This window comes from Bison bison, unplaced genomic scaffold (genome assembly GCF_000754665.1).
Source record: "Bison bison bison isolate TAMUID 2011002044 unplaced genomic scaffold, Bison_UMD1.0 scf7180017864043, whole genome shotgun sequence".
NCBI classification, from domain to species: Eukaryota; Metazoa; Chordata; class Mammalia; order Artiodactyla; family Bovidae; genus Bison; species Bison bison.
This window is the reverse complement of record NW_011494615.1, coordinates 1,625,299-1,631,283: the sequence shown is the minus strand read 5'-3', so window position 1 is coordinate 1,631,283 and position 5,985 is coordinate 1,625,299. Positions and strand designations below refer to the sequence as shown.

Sequence of the window (5,985 nt, the reverse complement as noted above, 5' to 3'; positions counted from 1 at the left end):
AACCAGTCCATTCTGAAGGAGATCAGCTCTGGGCTTTCTTTGGAAGGAATGATGCTAAAGCTGAAACTCCAGTACTTTGGCCACCTCATGCGAAGAGTTGACTCATTGGAAAAGACTCTGATGCTGGGAGGGATTGGGGGCAGGAGGAGAAAGGGATGACAGAGGATGAGATGGCTGGATGGCATCACTGACTCGATGGACGTGAGTCTCAGTTGGTGATGGACAGGGAGGCCTGGCGTGCTGCGATTCATGGGTCGCAAAGAGTCGGACACAACTGAGCGACTGATCTGATCTGATCTGATCTGATACATAGATACATGTGGCTTCCCCAGTGGCCTAGCGGGTAAAGAACTTGCCTCCCATGCGGGAGACGTAGGTTTGCATCTGGGTTGGCAAGATACCCTGGAGGTCAGGACATGGCAACCCACTCCAGTATTCTTGCCTGGAAAATCCCATGGACAGAGGAGCCTGGTGGAATGGTCTGTGGGGTCACAAAGAGTTGGACATTACTGAAGTGACTGAGCGCTCATACATACCTACATATATATGTTTATTTGTTTGTTTGCACTGAGTCTTAGGCATGTGGAATGTTAAGCATATGGAATCTTTAGTTGCAGCATTCAGGCTTGTTTGTTTGTTTATTTTAAAAGCTGTGGCATTTGAGATCTAGTTCTCTGACTAGGAGTTGAATGGCCTCCGGCATTGGGAGCACAGAGTCTCAGCCACTGGACCACCAGGGAAGTCCCACCACTTGATTTTTGAAGCTGTTTACCAGGAGTACCCTGCTGGCAAAACAACAACAAACCTGGCTTGTTCACTCCCGAGTCTATGGTCTCAAGCAATTAAAGTCAGGACCACAGTGGATGTCCTGGCGGAAGCCCTGGTGTCTGGGGTAAAAACTGGAGAGTTTGGGAAAGTTGTCGAGCCTCCCTGGGCTTCAGACTCCTCATCTGTACACTGAGGAGTTTGAACCAACTCCAGAGTCTATCATATTAGGATTTAGAAGGGTGGGAGCAGACTGTGGGAATGCAGTGGCACAAGGTGGGTTGGAGGGTAGTATATTAAGATTTCTATGAGAAAATGAGGATTAGAAGCAAAGTGAAGATGCACTGCTGTCAGGGAATTTTAAATTAAGGGTTGCTTCCACTTTTCCTTATTTTCTTCTCCAGTGCTTTGTAATCCTCTTCAGCCAATTTAGGAAATGCCTCTCTGTGCTCGGGGAGGATTATATTTCAATAGAAGCAATATTTGATTATATGGAGGAGCTTAGCAGGGACCAGTGAATACCACTGGTGACGGTGAGTAATGAAGGAACGGGGACGAGTGTTGTGTGGCTGCGCTCTCAGCCTTAGTTAAATCGAAGGGTCCAATTTGGTCTGCTGAACAAACATATTTATGGAGGTTTATTGAACACAAAATTAATTTCTGAGACATTAATCTAAAGAGAACTCGACTGACAGCAGCAGTGGTGGTGTTTAATGGAAGACAGAGTGAACAAATGAGCCAGGCCTGCCACAGCACTTCCTTTTGTTGAGAAAATATGAGTATCCCCAGGGCTTTCATAGACTCTAATCCCTTCTTTTAAACAATACGGCCTCCAAACAGACCGAGTGAGCAAAACAGAATCCTGAAGAAGGCACGATCTAAGAGAAAACCGTCCTGAAGTCGCCATGGTGTCAGGAGGAGATGCCGTCTGTTGTGGACGCGTCTTCTCTTCCGCTTTTGTTTTCTTTGTGTATATGCTTGGGGAGGGGTTTGTTTTACACGAGACTGTAACCTGCCTTGTCACTGTGTGGTCCACAGGCCAACATGAGCAGCATCCCCTGAGAGCTGTTAGGAATGCAGACTCTCAGGCGCAGCCCAACACCTGCTGAATTTGAATCTACATTTTAACCAGATTCCGGACGATTTGTAAGCACATTAGAGCTTGAGAGGGCTTTCCTGGTGGCTCAGACCTAAAGAATCTGCCTGCAATGTGGGAGACCTGGGTTCAATCCCAGGGTGGGGAAGGTCCCCTGGAGGAGGAAATGGCCACCTGCTCCAGTATTCTTGCCTGGAGATTCCCATGGACAGAGGAGCCTGGGGGCGGTGGGGGGGGGGGGGGTGGCGGTGGTGACTACAGTCCATGGGATCGAAAGAGTCGGACATGACTGAGCAACTAACACACACATGAGAGCTTGAGAAGCTCTGTTTCATCAAGTTCTCTCCTTTATGAGGGAAAAGTATGAGCAATCTAATCTTGAATAGTCCAGAAAACTGAGGACGGTGGGAATTTCTGCCCCCTCCAAATTATAAAACTAAAGATGGATGCAGAAAATTTGAAACAAAACAGAGAAATACAAAGGAAAAGATAGTCATCTGTAATCTTGTGAACTTAACTACAATGAACATTTTACAGTGTGTGCCTCCTGCCTTTGTTCTAGGCATGACTGTGTCTTTTTAAATACAAAAGGTAATTCCTCATTCAGTCATTTAGTCATTCCATTGAGCACTTGGGAGGTACCGGGTACTGAGGATACAGTGATGAATAGGACTGATAAGTTTCATGGGGAGACCAAAGTGTAACCGTATGAGACTTAACCAGTTCCTTACTGTGGAGGGGACCCTCGAGTCTCTGACTCCCCTTGCCCATTCTCTGACTTCTTGTTCCTCTGTATCTCTCTGGAGCTAACCCTCTGGACACCGTTATGTTCTCTTCCAAATCTGCCCTAACTGGTGGTGTTCCCCTCATCTAGAGACTAACCCCTCTAATTCACCCTTCGTCGAGGTCTTGTTAATTATTAGGTGAGCTAACATTTATTGAGTGCTTACAGTATGCTAGGCATTGTATTAAGCGCTTTGCATGTATCATCTCCTATCCTTGCAACAACCCTATTTGGTAGATAAATCATCCTCATCTTATATTTCAGAGAGTTGCTCCAGGTCACCTAGGCAGTCAGTAACTGGCAGTCACATCCCAGGGCTAGCATTGATCTGATATACTGGTTCATGCTGGAGTGTTAATGGGTAATAAGTAGCATGTGTCTAATCTGTGCATTTAATAGGAAACTGCTAGAGAACAGACAAGACACCTTAACCCAAAAGAAGGAACTTCTGATCTTAATGTCTTTAGGAAGAGAGGACGATCAAGCTGGGTGGGGAAAATTAGAAGAGGATCTTCTGTGTATACCCCATTTCACATCACTCAATTTTTTAGTGATCTTGTTACTTTGGTTAAATGGGAAAAGAAACCAAAAAGAAATTTCAGTTGGTGACTCTATAAGCCCTTTTAGAAATTTGACCTCCTACATTGTCTATTTTAAATCCCTAGCCAGGCAATTGTTGACCCAGAAGCCTCCTCCTCATTTTTTAAAAAATATAAATATAGTTGCTTTGCTACAAGGCAAATTTCCCTGGTAGCTCAGTTGGTAAAGAATCTGCCTGCAGTGCAGAAGACCCAGGTTCAATCCCTGGATTGGGAAGATCCCCTGGAGAAGGAAATGGCAACCCACTCCAGTGGTCTTGCCTGGAGAATTCCATGAACAAAGGAGCCTGGTGGACTACAGTCCATGGGGTTGCAAGAGTTGGACACAACTGAGCCACTAAACCACCACCATAGTTGATTTACAATGTTGTGTTCGTTTTAGGTGTACAGCAGAGTGAATTTTATATTCCTTCCTTTTTCTCTTTCCTTCTTTCCCTTTCTTTTTCTCCTCCTTCCTCCCTCTCATCCTTCCTTCCTTCCACTCATTCTTCAAGACTCAGCCTGGGGACTTCCTGCTCCTTGAAGTCTTTTGTGCATTACGGAGCCTGAGCTGCCTCGTCTTCCCACTGTGTAGTTATAGGACTCTGAGTATGTGACTGGTCTCTCTAAGGTCCTCATCTGTGAGATGGGAATAATTCTAGGGTCTGCATTGTAGGATTGTGGTGGAAGGCTGTAGGAGATACGTTTAGCTTCATGACCAGCATATGGTAAATACTAATAGTAATTATTGCTTCTCATACTACAGCGTTTAATCTTTTTATTTGCATGTCTGTTCTCCCCTTCCTTTGTGGATTCCCCTGTGGTTCAGCTGGTAAAGAATCCGCCTGCAATGTGGGAGACCTGGGTTTGATCCCTGGTTTGGGAAGATCCCCTGGAGAAGGGAAAGGCTACCCACTCTAGTGTACTGGCCTGGAGAATTCCACGGATTGTATAGTCCATGGGGTTGCAATGAGTCGGACACAACTGAGCGACTTTCACTTCACTTCACTTCTCCCCCTTTGACTTCTGGAGTGCAAAGTCACCATCTTGCTCATTTTTATGTATCTTGGCGAAGAAGGATGAATCCAAAATTGTTCAGTGAAAGTCCTAGTAGAAAAAAAGAGTCAGGGCTCATATTAGACAAAAAATTAAGACAAGATTTCATTTATAGTGATATCTCATGCCTTGAGGAGGAGACACTTAGAGCTGATGGTCGGTATGAGTAAACATTTTACATGTTTTCAAAGTATTGATAAAAGTCCTGAGTCGGTAAATATCCAGTGATCTTGCCTCTCCCTTTGTATTTGTTGCCATAGCAAATGGTTTGGTTATTCTTCAGGGTCAGGTTTTGTAGTTACAGGTTTAAGGAGAACTTGTTATTGGTTTAGGGGAGATTAATAGGAGAAGGCAATGGCACCCCACTCCAGTACTCTTGCCTGGAAAAACCCCATGGACGGAGGAGCCTGGTAGACTGCAGTCCATGGGGTCGCTAGGAGTCAGACACGACTGAGGACTTCACTTTCACTTTTCACTTTCATGCATTGGAGAAGGAAATGGCAACCACTTCAGTGTTCTTGCCTGGAGAATCCCAGGGACAGGGGAGCCTGGTGGGCTGACATCTATGGGGTCGCACAGAGTCGGACACGACTGAAGCAGCAGCATGCTGATCAATGAGTTGGAAAATACCTATAAAATGCTAAAATGTAAAAAGATCCAGTAGTAGCAGATATTAGAAGAAAAAAACCTTTAGAACAAATTGATAATATTATGGTGATAGAAAAAGTGTGTGTGTGTGCTTATACACACAAATAGCCTTATACATATCGAGTCATGTTGACATTGATTTGGGTGTAGACTCATCTTCATTACTACTGCAGATGAGTGAGTGGACTCTGGTAGTTTGGGGTTGAATCTGTTCCAAAGGACTTTCTATCTGATACAAGGGATTTAAATTAGTTATAAACAAGGATTTCTTGAGACTGTCTTAAGTTGTTACCTGCTTGCCAGGTTACAGAGAAAAGTCTAGGGGTAACCTTTCCTTGGGTTTATTTTTTTTTAAATATGGGTTAGTTTGTTATAATAAAAAATTCTGGTTAATGAATTTCTTGGGGAATTTTATGCAGATAAAGAAAAATGTGAACAGAATATAACTACATATAAATTCCACAGATGTCTTAGGTTATTATTAACAAAGGAAGACTGTGTTTCTCAAAGGACTAAAAATGACCTAGGCTACTAGGTCTAACACTAGGACAGTGTTAGACCTCTTAAGATTAAATAATAGCAATAGTTACTATAATTATAATGTTGAATTTCTCCTAGAGGCTCAATAATAATTGTCTCCCAGCTTCTGGTTGAACTCTCTGGCCTCCTCTGACTGACAGCTGAGTTTGAAATGGAGAACTCTCCTTCCAGATGGCCACTCTGATATAGCATCTGCAGCCTCCGAAGTTTGGGGTCATGCCTATTACTCCAGCATCCTGTTTAAGAAGGAAGTATTCTTGGCTTGCAGCTAGGTTGCATGCTTTAGCTTTGTTTCCTTTTAATTTGTTTTTCCTTTCAGCACAGCATTATCTCCTTTGTTGGCTGCAATCCTGAATGACCAATGGGACACAAATTATATTTTGAGTATGTTCTGAGTAAAGAACCCACCTACTAATGCAGGAGACGCAGGTTTGATTCCTGGGTTGGGAAGATCCCCTGGAGAAAGAAATGGCAACCCACTCCAGTATTCTTGCTTGGGAAATCCCATGGATAGAGGG

General features: G+C 44.0%; 1 non-coding gene across 1 annotated transcript; it reads left to right on the top strand.

The window, feature by feature from the left end:
- Positions 1-3,389: 3,389 nt before the first annotated feature.
- Positions 3,390-3,461, top strand: TRNAC-GCA. The gene has a single exon. It is a non-coding gene; the product is annotated as a tRNA-Cys (tRNA).
- Positions 3,462-5,985: the final 2,524 nt, after the last annotated feature.